At 29.1% G+C, this 14,561-nt stretch overlaps 1 protein-coding gene across 1 annotated transcript in view; it reads right to left on the bottom strand.

The window, feature by feature from the left end:
• The window catches only part of Galphao (G protein alpha o subunit), a 332,111-nt gene that overhangs the window by 247,264 nt on the left and 70,286 nt on the right, over positions 1 to 14,561 (bottom strand). The gene's annotated exons all lie outside the window — the stretch shown is intronic.

Below are 14,561 nucleotides of genomic sequence, written 5' to 3' on the forward strand. Positions count from 1 at the left end.
TCGTTTATACACAATGTAACAATGGAATGAAACATTTTAAAAACGCCAACATTAAAATTACGTTTTAATTTTTTAATACCAACTGTAAATACTACAGTCATACTCAACTAATCACTCCATTTAAGGGATATAACACGAATAAATGGTCAAATCAAAAAACAGTTAACTACAGCGGTATCCCAAAGTTTTATATCACTGTACGCATTACGATCAAAAACAATTATCAACAGGATACCTAAGTTTTTTATTCAGTGTTTTAAACTGAATCCAACAAATATTTTTAGGGTTTTTTCTCAGTATAAAATTCAACATATAAACCTAAACTTTATTGTTTTCCCTATCTCTAATAATTTAAATTTTCTAATAATAGAGCTTTCCATTTAAAAATCTTTTATTGAGTGAATGAAAGTAATATATGTAATGCATTGTTTACTGTTTTAATTTGTGCTTTACATTATTGATCTATCTTTTTTTTATGAGTAAATACATAGAATTGTTTTCTCTGAGAGATGATGTTCATTGATCAGTCAATGGAGTGAAGGTGAAATTTTAAGGAGGTACAACATATTCTGCTGTGACAAAGACAACAGGAGACTGCTTCACTCTTCAGTCTCATTTAGTGAGCCTGGTATGGGATGCTTGTTTTCTTAAGAATGACTATACCGTTTTCAGAAGTAACTAATGTTTTACGTTAGGTCCCGTACAATACCTGTAGTTCGGTTATGGAGTATTCATAACTTTTAAAAAGGTAAATTATTTGTCAATTATCAAATTTCGTTTCCAGAAATAAATTTATTATTATTATTCATTCACCTTGCAAGTAACATAATTCAGTGAATTACTATAGAGATATTTTTCTTAATCAATATATTTAAGGAAAAAATAAACATTTGTATGTTATCAATATAGTTCCGGAGAAAGAACACATATACGCTCAAGAACGAGGTAAATAAGCTGTGATGCTGGAATTATAGGAAGAACTACAATTCATTACTAAGAACAACGTAAGACTAGCGGAAGAGTTCAAAGTAAGATCTCAAGATAAAAAAAAAACTAACAAATGAAAATTGGTTACAAAAAGGCTTTTTTTAAATAAATCAGTGGAAGGAAAGATTACTAGCATTTAAAATCTTTTAAGTATTTGAAAACTTAGAAAATTTATTTGAGGAAGTAAAATCAGAAAGATATAACGAACTTTTAGAAACGAGAAAGGAATTACTGACAGTAAGTAGGATCCCGTTTGAATTGAGGAACAGGTTTGCCAAACGAATTGTTAGTGAAAAGTGGTGTCAAAAGGTTTTGAATCGTGAACGATCAGAACAAAAAGAAATATGAAAATTGGCTGCGCAGAAAAATGAAAAAAGTAAAGTGGCAAAAGAAAAATAATGATCAAGAAGAGAAAATTTGATGAAAATTATTAAAAGAAAGAACATCTTGGTTGGGATATTTCCTGCATAGAAATTCTCTCCCGCGTCCAATAATAGAGGAAAAAGAAGCAAACAGGAAAAGGAAGAAAAGCGTACGGATTCTTACAGCCATAAAGAAAGGAAGAAGTTAAAATGAAACAAAGAAGAATGCTTAAGACAGAAAAACTGTGAGCATTCAGTTGGTTGAAATCTTTTTTAATAAAGATTATTTATTCTTTATATAATAAAGAATTATTTAATTATTCTTGACTCGGCCATTTTTTCTTCTGACAGAAAAACCTAACATTTTTCCATCATATGGCATTTCATAAAACTGGGGTTATCTAATTAAAATCGAATTAATTTTGTTTTACACACCATTAAAATTAAATATCTTAATTTTAAATCAAGTAGAATTAAGTAAATTAGTTTTAAATTAAATAGCTTCATTTTTACTAAACTCTTCAAAGAAGGAGCTTATGAAAGAAAACACTTCCGAAAATCCAGAAAATTAAGGAGATTTCGAGAAAATTCAAAATAAGCAGGTATTCTTTGAACAAAAAATTTAATTATAAATGAACAACCTTCTCTGCTTTATTTTAGTTATAAAGTTTAAAATAATAGCAGATTTTAATAATTCAACGTAAAACAGATTATTTGAGTACTCATAATTAAATAAAATTATTATTTATAGTAATATTTTGAGAACTTAGAGGAAAAATATGAAAAAATAAATAAATTATAGGGAAAAATCTTTCAACAATATTCCATAACAGGGGTTGTTTTTTCTAGTTCAATGAAGTTAAGGTACACAGTGTATATAAGAGTGAGGGGTGTATGTGCACAAAAGTAGGGGCGTTCTACCCCACGAGTAGACCGACCACCATCAATATCTCATCTCTCAGCAAGCAAAGAGAGAAAGAAGAAAAGATGAGTGGGAGAGCGATGTCTGAAGAGACCACTTCAGTTCACACATAAAATCCTCTTTTACATTACAAGTGAGTATAATCTCGAAACCCCTGTTAAAACATTCAACATTTTAAAAAATGATTAACAAATTTACCTCACACGATTCAATAGGATTAAAAAAATATTACAAGTTAAGAAACTAGGATAACACAGGTTTTTTTTAACAAAAACAAAATAATTCTACATCATAATATAATATATACTATTTACAAATGTATTTAAGAATTAAATACAAAAGTGTAATTAAATTTTCCTATAAAGTCAATAAGCAGAAATGTCTGCTTAAAATTGCTTGTTCAAAAAATGAACCACTGCAATATTTGGCAGGATAGTAAAAGTCTGTCCTTGAGAAGTGGTTGCTTATGAATAAAAAAATAAACATAATAAAAAAAGTGAATTTTATAATATTAAAATCAGTTTTCTTCTAAATTATGAGTTGTTAATTTTTTGAGAAAAACCTAAACAAATTACGAATAAAAATAACCCGTTCTGTCTGTTTTTCGGTACCACAATTTCATAACACTGATTAGAAAAAAAAAGTAATTCATAAAAATATTAGAAATTTAAAAAAAAACTTTAATATATTTACGGTAAAAACAATATTTTAAAATACCGTGTGTTTCAAAATGAATATCGATCGGGTTTTTAAGTTATGTAAAATTTATTAAGTTTCACTTACATTGATAAATTATACATGAAATAAAAGAGAAACTCAAACTGTTTTTCCTATTAGTGTTCAATGTGAGCACTATTCATAACACGGCACACATCCAGCCTATAGAAAAATTCATCCCGTACTTTAATCAGCAAGTCTGGAATAACTGATACGACAGCTGATTCAACCCTGTGTCTCAAATCGAGTAGGTCAGTTGTTAACGGTGGCACATACACTTCATCCTTTGTAAACCCCAAAGAAAAAAAATCGCTCGTGGTCAGATCAGATCGGCCGAACGTGGAGGCCATGGCAAACAAGCCCCGTCATCGGGTCCCCGGCGACCAATCCAGCGGTCGGGGAGAATTTCATTCAACCGATCATGTACAGTAGTATTATGCCAGTGAGGAGACGCATAATGTTGTTGCCAAATAAAATTCTGTGGTTCGTATTGCAGCTGAGGAAAGAGCTATAATTGTAGCATATAAAGATAGTTCATTCCAGTCAGATTGCTTCCGCGAAAAAGAACGGCCCATAAACTTGCCGTAAGGATACGGTACAAAAAAAAAACATTTACTTTTAGGGAGTCTCGTTCAAACTGCAATATTTAGTGAAGGTTTTCTGATCACCAGACGCACATTATGAGGGTTTACTTTTCCATTAAAATGAAATGTTGATTCGTCTCTGAATACGACACGATGCGGTACATCGTCAAGGTGATTGTGTGATTTGCAAAGCTAGCACGCAAAACATAATCTGTAGACTTTAGAGTTTGCAAACACCTAAAATTATTTTAGTTGCTATTTCATTTCTTGTATAATTAATCAATGTGCGTGAAACTTGAGAAATATTACATAGTTTTAAAACACCGATATTCATTTTGAAATACACGTATCCTACTTTAAGAACTAAAAAGAATTTCCAATTGTCGGTTTTAATACCGTGAAAATGTTTTAAAAAACATTACAGATTCACAATAAATATAAGAATTTTTTACACTGAACCATGTATTTTAACAGTACTACTGAATTACGTTTCATTGTTTCAAAAGAATAAACAAAGAGATGTGAAAGCAGGTGATTTTCATTAAAACTGCAGAGTTGCCTAAGAAAAGAGTACAGTTGTTTTACAGTGACAAACAATTAAAACACCTATGGGTACAACTTCTGTACTGTTTTAACGCTTATATGAAGCGACTGTACATATCTTTCTTAAAAGAAGGACGTGATTTCTAGAAGTTTAAAGCAGGTCTTTCTTTCTTTTACATATCTACTTTCATATTGTTGTAACTTTAATCATGAAAACAGCATAATTAACTGTCTATTTAAATACTAGTTTTTCGAGAAAAAAATTCTATATTTACTAAGAGCAGAGATAGGCCACCAAGTAAAACTAATTAACTGATAGTTTTATGTAAATATGTATACGACAAATAAAAATCTGAATTTAAATTTAATTAAAAACAAATTCTTTTTACTTTCCCAGCTATAGCTACATAGCTGCTGCTGCTGCAGCTGCAGCATAACTATAACAGAAAAGTAAAACGATCGGCCAAAATTTGGTATTACTGGTTTTGCAAATATTGATATATCAAGACTATTTTAGTCAAAAATAAACACAAAAACAGACAGAAATTCCCGGAATATTACAAAACAAGTACCTATGTTAGTCTTTATTTTGATTAATATTTCCGGATTAGATCAATAAAATTTCTCGAAAACAGCTCAGAAAATGTCTGTGTATGGAGCATTGGTGACATTCAATTTTGGACCAATTCAAAAAAAAAGGAGATTTTTCGCCAAATTTTAATTATTTGTGTAGTGGTCGTAGAATATTTAACCCTAGCACGATGATAATTACACCAATAAATAAACTTTTAAACCCCAAAAGTGGGAGCTGAATGGAACCCGTATATTTAAAACATCTATTTTTTTTTATTCTCAAGATCGAAAATCTAGCGGTATCTAGTATTAATTTAGATGTGAAGGGAACTTGGTAAAAGTAAGTGTCTCCATATAATCCGATTTAAGAATTAATATAATTTTTTGATAATTTATCTGATTTTCAAGTTGTAGATGTTAATAAAAATCTAATATGATGTAGGTATCGAGCAAGGGAGTCAAATGGGAACCATATTTATTTAATTTTTTTTTTGCAATTATATTCTACATACAGTATAATTTTTATGAAAGAACGTCAAGAGATTTAACTGGGACCACATTTTGATCTTAATTGCAATTATTAAAAAATAATTTTAAAACTCTACGGTGTATTTAAAATAAAAATCTCTCAAAAGCAAAACCGGGAAAGTTATGTAACCTTGTCGCTTTGTTTTCACATTATCTCGAAAAGGAACAGCATTAGCTTCCAAAAAAGGGGATAAGGTTTTGCAAAGTTTTAGATAACTTACAGGTTTTCAACATATAACTGAACTCACAACAATAACACAGAAAAGAACAATTTTTAATACTCAGTAAAACTTGATTTTTTCCCATTAAACAGTTAAAATAAAACCCTTTCCTTTCTAACAAATAAAACACTGCAGTTAAACAGCTACTGACAGGTAGTAACACGTTTATAGCCCCCAATATAATACTAGCAGTGGAAAAAACTAATAATCTCTATTACAAAAAAAGATTCCATATCCGGTATCTTGTCAATAGGGATGTTTTATTACCCGGCACTTTTGTAACGAGTGTCTTGTCCTTATATCGAAGCGATCTCGCAAAATAAAAAAGAAGAAACACTTTCTATAGCTGAGTGGACTATGTAATGACTTCGTACTTTCGGTCACCATATTTGTAAAACAAAGGTGATGAATCATTGACAATTCAAAAGTGTCGTCAACAATAGCGATCGTTTCCGTCGGCAGAGATAAAAGTGTTAACGTTATCAAGTTATACTCATATGAGATGGTCATACCGTTACAGATTTCAAAACGTCTTCGTACGTAATAAGCAGATCGATGAGAACAACTTCAACTTTATTAGATTTATAAAATCAATGAAACGGAGTTGCAGTGATATTTTTTCCAACAAAACCTTTATTATGAAAAACGACGAAAAAATAGTAATAATTTTTATTGTGCAAATAATGATTGATTATACTGTAAATTTACTAGTTGTTGTGGAATATTTGTTCCAAACTGTTAAATAGTTGATCATCTTTATAGAAGTGTAAACTGAGGTTTTTAACGACCAGAAAAGTCGACAGGCAACAAAAATCAACTTGCTGGACGTGTGACACAGTGGGGCTTCTATATGTTAAGAAAAAATAATATTCAGTACGAAAATCACTCATAACTTTTTAAGGTTAGGTAAGATAAAAAAGATTAGATTCATTGTAAACAAATAACCATTTTTTTTCTACATTTTGTTTGGGACTTGTGCTCAATAAATAAGAAGTTATTTCATGATGTAACATACATTGCATGAATGCAACATAGTATTGCATTCCATAATTACGATACATATATATGCAATTTTAAGGGACTTCCAACCACGAAGATCGTTCTATTTCCTACAACACACATTAGAAAAATCGAAATGAAATCAGAACATCAGAAATTATTTTGTTTTATTTGAAAGTATCTCACAATTTCTGGAATCTGTAAAAAAACCTGAGAAATAAAAATAACAAGAACTCGGTCATTTTCCGGAGAATTTCATCTAGTATGGTTAACACTAACAATTTTTTTAATAAAGATTCCATTTCAGATTGTTATATGATAAGCATAAAAAAAAAGTTAAAAAAGAGGGTTTTCATTTTGTTAAGTTATATTTCTGTGCTCGAAGTAGCGTATCTGTTAAACTCAAAAGAGGCCTCATCACCAAATTTAATTTATAAATAATAGTCCATTAACAAACAAATAATTTACAGAAGGTGTTGAAAATGATGTCCATTCACATCTATGCACTTTTCAAAACGTTTGACCATATCCCTGGCTATTCTTGTTAACTGTACCCTGTCTACTTCCTCGATGGCATTGTCGTGGGCTAAAAGTAACCCCAAGAAAGAAGTCTAGACTAGTCAGATCAGGAGATTTTGGTGGCACAATTCTTTAGAAATGATTTTTCCACCAAAAAAACCCTGTAGTATCTCCATAGTAGAGCGAGCTGTATTACAAGGGGTGCTGTCCTGTTGCTACCAGCAGTCACGCTCATCCTCTTGCAGTAAGGCTATTAATTGTTGGATATTTTCTTGGTAGACGGCAATGTTCATAGTTTTTTTTTTCAAATAATAATGGTCCTATTATTTGTCGCCTTGAAACCGCACACCCACCTCATGCGTCTATTTTTTGTGAGTGTAGGGGAAATTAAAAAAAAATGTTAGGTTTTCAGTAACCCAGGTCCGGTAGTTCTGATTATTAAAATACCCACCAAGGTGAAACCGCGCTTCATCTGTAAAAACCACTTCATCTAAAATGCCATGTTGCCTCGAATGAAGTTCTTGAGCCGTTGACAGTAATGAACTCTTTTAGCATAGTCAGCATGTTAGCTCGTGAAAGACCTGCATTCAATACACATAACAGCTCTGCATTCTCCACTGGAGTATGGGCTGAACCTAGTGAAATGTTTTTTACCCGGCTTAGTCTTCGTAAATATTTATGAGGAGATTCTATAACTGCCGCTTTAATATACTGCACGACCTGCGTCGTTAAAACTAACCTGTGTGAGATACTTTCTGGTCAAACACCGAATTTTTTTAATTAACTTCTGAATAAAACGTTTCACTATTACTTCATTTTCAAATTTCTCCCTGAACTTTCGCCGACACACTCTTAAAAGTTGAAACCCTATATAATTTTAGTAGTTTTCTTTCCATAGTTAGGTTAAAAATACTTTCCCCAATGAAAACTAATGATTGGTTGCCGATTAAAAGTAAATGATCCTCCGATGATAGAAATTGAAGAATTAAAAATCCATAGAGAGGACTGAGCGGTCTAACTTTCTGCAAACAGCCAGTAAATCAATAACCGATAAACAAAAAGCTGCGTTATAACAAAAGTATATACAATATAACAGCCATTTTGAAAAGGGGGAATTATGAAGTCGATTCCTTTTTTTAGATAATCAAAATGGGGTAGAAATGAAATAACGCCAAATTATATTTAATCCTCACAAAGAGTAGTTTTTCACCCTTCTTTTTAAAAAGGGTAAGGGTTAGAAGAACCCGTGTCTGGTCTTTCCCAAAACAAAACGACCGAATTTGAATATATCAGAATAGTTGGGTCGATACCACAGAATATCATCATTAAATCTATTGTATTACATAGACGAAAGAAATTCCGACTTACAGGAGTTTTTCATAACACATGTACCGAATCAAATTTATTTTAAATAAGAAATTCTCCAGAATACTTTTTCTTTTAGATTTCAAAATTTTTTCAATCGATTGTTAATAAATAAATCACTTCAACACACTGAAATTTAATCCCATGTTTCTAAAAACTTATACCTTTGAAAGTAATTTTACCAAGTTTCTCTATACCTAAAAACCTCTTAAAATCATCATATAAAAGAGAAAAGCATTTTTAAACCTAGTCCATAAAAAAAATCAAAAATTGTTTGAAAATTTTAGTTTGATGTATAATTTAAGCGATTTCTTATACAATTCCACTAATTTTTTTATAAAATTTCCTCAAAAATCTTGAGATTAGCGAAAATTTATAAAATTAAAAAATGTAGTGGTAAGCGGTTAATTACTTAATTCTTTCCCTTTGTTTTTAGGAATGGAGCTATGCTGCAAACCCACTGTTTCACTTTCAATGATGAATACCTACGCATTAGAACACGCAATAAATGGAAGAAATTGAAAATAAATAAAAGGAAAATGAAGAGTATTTTTTTTAATTTCTAGAACAAAGAAAAATACTGTAACGGGCTAGTGACACGTAAGTTTGATCTGAAAAACCATTCATCCGTAATAATACTAAATCGATAGTACGTAAAGTAACATTAATAAAATAAAATAAGATTTGTAAAAGCAGATCGTGCAAAGCGGTTAATAAAAGCTCAATAAATTGAATAAAATTTTAATTAAAAAAAAATTGTATCTATTAAGTATTTGAACGAAACATGAAAATAAATTTTTATGGAATTTAAATCATAATATGATTTGTGGTAACGAACAGCTCATAACGTAGAACGCAGTAAAGCGCTAACCATAGTTGTTACTTGTAAATGAATGCAATTTCATAAATTAGCTTCATGGTTGAGTGAACATCAAAATAATAATTGTTAAGATGACTATTTTTGACTCGTAGCAGATCTTAACTTTATGATAACCACGTTAAGATTACCACAATATTGTTCACCCTCTTAACTGAATAATAAAGAAAGGTTAGTTACCTTTTGCTGTAGTATAACAGTAACGACTTCTACTATTGGTATCTTTTATTAAATAAAATAAAAACAAAATATTTATAACCGGCGATAATAACAAAGTGAACCGATAATAAAATAAACATTCTAGCCATAATAGAACAACAAATAAAAGGTTTACATACTGGTAACAAAAGGTTTAACATAAGATAATAAATATAAGTACCGAAAAATGTTAGCAACAATGCTGGTGAATTTCCTCGGCATTTAATTAAAACAAAGATAAGTCGGACGAAGATTCCAGTAAGAAAGTTGAAAATTATTACGACCGTAATGGCTTTACATATTTTCTTAAGTGAAGGAAAAACATGGAAATTTTAAGAATAAAAAAACAACTTGCGCAGTTCTGTGGAAGAAGAGCGTCTTTTCGTTATTTTATTTTGTTTCCTTTTGAAAAAGTATCAACACGTTCTAATCCAAAATTTTACCAAAAAAACTTTTGAGCAATAGATATCGTAGATAACATCAAGTTCCAACTAAAAGGATCATAACCAACCACACTTAACTTGCCTCGATCAAATTTTTTCGACTTAAATTGAGCCTAGGCCTAACTCAAGAATGACTCAACCAACCTTCATCAAATTTTTACGTGTACAACTTCAGATACAATTTATTACTACAGATCTAGTAATTTTGAGGATTTTCGAGCCAAAAAATTTTAATATATATATATATATATATTGTAAATGATTCATAATCAACGCCCAGAAAAAACTACTGTAGATAAAGTGATGTAAATTTGTATAACGTTCTTCTTGGGTGTAAGAACACGCTAAGATTTTTTTTTAATTCCGGGCTTAAAAGATTAAAATGTAGTAACAATGAAATTTATCTCTTTATAATAAATGAAAATATCACAATGATCTTTGGTGTGTGTAATCTTCATGCGAATAAAACCAATTTCTAGATTTGTTGAAATTCTACCTTCGAAGGGGTGAAAAAAGGTAAAATTCAAACAATTATTACATACAAATTTTCCCCATTTCAGAGTACTATAGTAAACGAGATAATCAGTAGATTCGGGCCTCCAAATACTCTTCAGATAAATTTCTAAAAACCATTTTCGAATTTTTTGAATATTAATATTTTAAAGGACAAAAAACATAAATTGTTTTTTTTTTTTAACATTTTTGCCGTTTTGTGCTATTGAGCCAATTTTTATGAGATTTAATAAAATTGTCGTGGTAATTTATGTTTGTAATTCTGATTATGTATTTCGCGAACGAAGCCGCGACGGGAAAAAGTCAATTAGTAGCTCCTTACTGACTAAACTGTTGCTCTGAAGAAATTACAATACACTGATAGTCTTTATTAATTGAACAGGTTTTAATTTCTATTTATCATTATTATTCTCTCAAGCGAGTTTAATGATAACAGGGTGTCCAAGAGGCAAAGCCCTCTGACTAGACGGGAAACGCAAATAATCATATTGCGCGGGTGAAACCGCGACGGGGATGCTAGTATATAAGGAAACCACAGTTTAAGTGAACAGTATTTTCGTACTCCTCATACCTGAAAATGTAAAGAAAATTAAAACCGTACTTTTTTCGAAAAGTCGGTTAAAGAATCCTTTCTATTTTTTTTTTTTTTTTTTGTTTAACAATGCAAAGGAACTGTTACCGAGGTGAGTAAGATTTTCTGGTACAGTAATATGTATTTTTAAATTTCAATTTCAGTTCATCGAGTAACACACATTTATTCTATATAGGTCGATTCCCTCAAGTTGTAATAACCTAACTGGGGGATACAACAAGTTTACCCAAAAATTCTTTAAATTTTTTTAACAATTACGGTAATAATAAAACAACATGTACAATAAAAAAAAAAAAAATTATATATATATATAATTCATGTGATAAAATTGTAATACTGATTTTATTAATTTATTTTACCTTTTATTCTAATGTCAAATAAAATCATTACAAAGACATTAATAAATACTACATTACTATCTCTCTTTCTTTCTCTTTATATATATATATTTATAGTGATTCACAAAAAATGTAACAAATTTTCAGGACATGTTCTACTGGTGAAATAAAGAACAAAGTTCATGTAAACATTTGGTTAGGAAAAACTTCGTTAGCGAGTGTCGGCTGGCAAACGATTTCGCTCTAATCTACGCGTCTTCGGTAAAATTAAGCCAGAATGTAATTCTTGAGACCCAAATTGAGGGTAAATTTAGATGTTTTTTTTTTTTTTAATTAGAGCAGAAAAATTGAAACAAAAATCGTAGAACTGTATTTTAGTAGTTTTCGAGAAATCTGGGACTAAAGATTGGGGTTGAAAAACACACTATATTATGTTTGGCGTAAAGTAACTTTGTTAAATGTGTAAATAAACTTATATAAACAAAACTTAAAGACAATTTGATTCTCAGTAAAATTATATGAATAAAAACCACAGAAACTGAATACCAATGTAAAAATTTCGGAGTTAATTAAAAACAAAATATATCAAAATGTAGCAGATTTTAACTAGACGTGAGCCATCTTGTATATACGGTGACATTAAATTATGAAAACGGATTTATATTTCTTTCTCATCAAAAACTGAGGAATAGTTGGAGGAAAAGCAAGTGCAGATCTACATGGTTACAAAATTTCTACTTAATGGTAACAATTAAATCAGGAATTTTGGATCCATTGAACCAAACATTTTTTTTTTTTAAATAGGAAGGTGGTCATGTAGTACATGATTTTAATGTAAAATTTTACGAGAAAAACTGCGACGAAAACCGTTCTCGATAAATGCCTTAATTTTTTTACTTAAATAATCAAATTTGCAAAAACGTAAATGCAATAAAAATAAAAGGAAGTAAAAGTCCCCATAGTAACTTTTTTATTTCGTATTATCTTCAGAATAATATCCAATAACAAATTTTAAAATATTGGAATTAATGGCTCAATTGGAATTTTTAGTATTAATAATAATAGCCATCACAATGATAATAATGATCAGATTTATATGCATTTGCATATTTGCATATGCACTTGCATATTTAGCTCATTCTCACCGGTTATTGCATATGTTCCTTAAAATCTAGTGATGATGCATATTTTCGCTATATTTACAATATTTTTCGGTAGGGTACCTTGTTAATAAATGAAATCTTACGTTGTAACCGGCCAAACCTATTAGCTGCACGGCTATTAGAACGCACTTAGCAGCCGCGGAACAGTACTTCTGATTGTTTATGTTTACAAAATTAACAAAATGTTAAATAATTGTTAATTATCGAATTTATCGATATATTATTCAATCGCTTACTAATTGAATACTGATTTTAAAATAAAAAACTACAAATTACTATTTTTTTATTAATTAAAATTGCATAATTTGATACTTTTTATGCATTTTTTAAGCATTCTTCATGCATATTTGCATGCATATTTCAAGCTCATTATGTTGCATATAATTGGTCTCTAATGATAAATAACACTAATAATAATGGTATACAATAACTAACAATTTACAACACTGCGACAAATTAAATTGCTAGAGGTCAACTGATATTATTTACTTTAATTATCGCAATACAACAAATTTTGAAACTATACCAGTCTATAAGAAATGTTCAAAATGCTTCCCCTCTACATTTTGACAGTGCGCTATCTTTACCAAAACAACGTAATTTTTTATTTAAATATTTCATCTACGGTAAGTTACAAAATGTACATTACAACTTGATCACCAGAGAGACTTTTCTTCAAAAAGAGATTCATTGAAATCCGTCCATTTTGTGAAGAATTGAGCTTAAACAATACATAGATAAAGCTCTACTGATGGAATTCAGAACCTATTTTTTTTAAAGTGATTCAATAATAATTTAAAAAAAAAATACAAATCTAGAATATGATGTTGAATTTTTTAAATAAGTACTTATTTTTTTTCAAAATCTTTTTTCCTATTAATTAAAAGTATTTTTTTTTGTAAAAAGTTACAATATACGTAGTATATAAATATATTCTACATTTTGTTACTAATGTGATAAATATAATTCACAGATTCATAAAAAAAGGATTTTATTACACAATTAAAAGATAATTTAAATCGTCTAATAATGAATTTCAAAAATTAATTCTTTCACAAACCGATAATTTTTAATTAGATAATAACTCGAAACTATTATATAAAGATTGTTAAATACATAATGTTTTACTATTTTATTAATCAATTTATTATTTTCATAATTTTTTATTACGACCTATTTTTATTTTTATGAATATTTTATAATTAGAAATTTTTAAGAATGATAAAATTATACCAAACATAGAAAGTTGTTAGAAAAAAAATATTATGTACGCGAGATATGTTTTAATGAATGAATGAATCGCAGAACAGCAGAGCTAACATTGACGTCATTCAGCCCCTGGCACTATTCACTGAGAGTAAGATTCAACTTATTTATTAATGAAGTTTTGGCCTTTCAGCCTTCGGCACTTTTATTCATTTGATCCTCGGATTTTACGTCGATCTAAAATTCATGAACTAAAAAACAAGAAAAAAACTGTTTGCTTTAGTTTCTTTACTCTAGTTTATACTAGGTCATCCATCTACAGTGTATAATGGTACTGTACGGCTAACGGCTGTGTATTCTTCAAGTCATTAAAAATGTTATTATTTTATAATAATATTTCTTTATATTCGTTGTAAAATATTAAAATTGTATTTATAAAATCGATTATTATGAAAAAAGAAGTAATTAAAAGTTGAATCTCTAGAAGCAACTACCCAAAATATTTCACTGTTAGAACAGAAATATTTTTTTTTATTTGCAGAGTAAAAACTATTTACGAAACTGAAACTGTTATGTAATTAAATATACATTTAATTATTTTATATAATTTGGATTTGCCAATGTTTGGTTTTTTAATGATTTTAATGCTACTTAACTTGAGCCCAATAAAAGTAGGGTTGTGTTCAGAAAATAACATTACTATAATAGGTATCACGTTTTTGGTCGTTTTAATGAAATTAGAATAAATAAAAATAGGTATATATACAATTTAATTACATGTTTTTTTTTTGGTTTTTTTTTAAATTTATTATTATACATTATTAATAAAAACTTTGTAATTTTATCCTTATTTAGGTTTTCCCAAGGTTTATAATAATTTAAATCTCTGAAGATAAAAATGTATAAATTTC

The sequence above is a fragment of the Lycorma delicatula genome, chromosome 3, assembly GCF_047948215.1.
Source record: "Lycorma delicatula isolate Av1 chromosome 3, ASM4794821v1, whole genome shotgun sequence".
NCBI lineage: Eukaryota > Metazoa > Arthropoda > Insecta > Hemiptera > Fulgoridae > Lycorma > Lycorma delicatula.